We start from the raw sequence: 2,377 nt of genomic DNA, 5'->3' as shown, positions 1-2,377 counted from the left end.
GGTCATATATACAAAGACGCTCATTTTGTATAATACCTGTCTGACAAAAAGAGACTTGAGTCAATTTTTATTTAACAAAGCACTAGTCAGGGCTTTTGCAGAGTAAAAGGGACATTGTGTCTAACGTTTAACCTCTACATGCATTACTGCCCTGTGGAGGTCTGTTTTCACAAAAAGTATGAATATAAACTCTAAAGCACTCTTAATTCCAGAATTTACCTGAATTGTCATTTGTCATTTGAGTCCTAAGGGCTTTTTTTTGCAATGCTAGATGATGTAGCTCATGAAACACCTAAAATAGATTTACTCTTTTAGGTTGTAGGAATTTACTGAATCACACTTGATATGAAAAAAAGTCAAAAAAGAACACCTGTGGACTACTTTTGCTTCAAACGCCACAATAATCAACTTGCATGCATTTGTTAATTTTTTTCAGTGTTCTGTAAATATGGTATTTATTGAACCTGCTTTGTTTAGTAGAAAATATCCTTATTGTTGATGCCTTTTGATTGTTATGTTTCTTTTTGCTATTTGAATGGTTAGCACTGTTTCTGATTTGTCAACTGACACCAAAATAAGGGCTGAATCCATGTCTTATGCCTGGATTTGATCAGTTTACATATGTAGCTTCAATATTTACAGGTTAAATATTTGCACAGTGCTTCTAAAGAGAGAACACAACCTGCAAACGTCCAATTAAAATGCTTCAGATGCCAAATCCACTGCCAAAATGTGTCCATTTTGTTTATTTATGAAACTGGATTACTGATATCATCTGTTGTTAATGAGAAATTATTCCAAAAATTGACATCAGAACAAAGAAGGGGGACGAGAGTGACTTCAAATGTTTATGTCCTTCCAAGCAAATCTGAATGCTCCTTGTCTCACCCTAATCATGTTTAATTAACAATATGTGCATATTTTTCATTTTGTAACCTTTTTTTAAGCAACATGGTTATATAGAGTGCAGTGAGGAAAGACTCCAGGATCATACTGGTGAGCTGTTGAGCTGTCAAATATAAAATTGGAATATTCCAGTGATCCACAAGGTGGCAGCAAATATATACTTTTTTTTTTTTATCTTTGACTTCATATGTTGTTTGTACAGCTGATGGAGAAATGGTCATGCAAACTATTTTTCCATCATCATCATTTTTATGTAAACCCAAATATGAGCAGGCCGAGATGAAAAATCCTCTTAGGCACTATGTTTAGAAATAAGGTATAATGTTTAGAAATATATGTGCCACGTGCTATATCAGTTATGACAATTAGTTTTCAGTATAAAGAATCTGCTTCCACATATTTATAGCCTTAAGTAGCCTAACTGTAGTAATACTTGTCCCTTCTCTCTTTGCTGGCAGACGTCTTTGGGTTCTTAGCAGAGGCTTGAGCGGTTGTTACCCCAGAGTTTTATTGCTCATTGCGGGAGCTGAGTCTGCACTGTGGCCCATAGCCATGCTGTGAGCAACGCCTGTAAACACCACCAACACCCTGATGAAAAAGCGACTGGGGCCACCTTAACTAATTATTACCAGGTCTTTCCACACATGTCTCTGTCGATATGGTAGGCCATGCAACTCAAAGATCACGCAAAGCGTTTTCTCCTACCTACGCATCCTACATGCCGCCAAATTCACCGTTTGAAAGCCGACCTAGCACAGCAAATATGAGTTGAACGGAGTAACAGTGATTTCTATTGCATAAGGGGACATGGTTATGAGGGGAAAATATATGGAAGGAAAATTTCTTCAGTAAGAATTTAACAGTTGAAATTTTTACACAAAATTCCGAAAACACAAAATCTGAAAGACATTAGTGTTTTCAGAGACATTTAATTTTCTCATATGAACTGTCTTTGAGATTGTCGTTTGCTCGCAAAACTTGAGTCATCGGCAAATATTTTTGCATCAGCACTCCTGTTGGATTACAGGGATATGGACAAAGACAGTAGCTCATGGTTTGTTGTTCGTGTTTAAAGGGGGCAGGCCAGGCGGAGAGAGCGTGAATACTGAAGGTGGGTCTGTGGAGCAGACTGTCTGCCGCTGCAGCTCATGTCGCTGGTCGATTAACAGCAAGACTTTCTGCGCCATAGAAGTTTGTCAGGAGAATAAAGCGTGCTAATTCGGCGTTATTCTGCTTTCAACACATCCTAGAGTGATTAACCCAAGAGGATAACGGACATGAACTTGGCTGTACCCTTGTGCGCTCGAGCGCTTTTCTTGGCTCAACGTGAGTATCTGATTTACCTGTATCCAAAGACAAAGTTGGTGTTGTTCTTAAAGTTTTTTTTTGTGGTTCAGTTTACATTGACAGCTGAGAGAAGAATAGGTAAATGAATAAAGATGGTCTATTATATTTAAACAGACTTCTAAAA

The sequence above is a fragment of the Sinocyclocheilus grahami genome, unplaced genomic scaffold (assembly GCF_001515645.1).
Source record: "Sinocyclocheilus grahami isolate Dianchi unplaced genomic scaffold, SAMN03320097.WGS_v1.1 scaffold3.1, whole genome shotgun sequence".
In the NCBI taxonomy this organism is placed as follows: domain Eukaryota; kingdom Metazoa; phylum Chordata; class Actinopteri; order Cypriniformes; family Cyprinidae; genus Sinocyclocheilus; species Sinocyclocheilus grahami.
Note: the sequence above shows the minus strand (reverse complement) of the source record.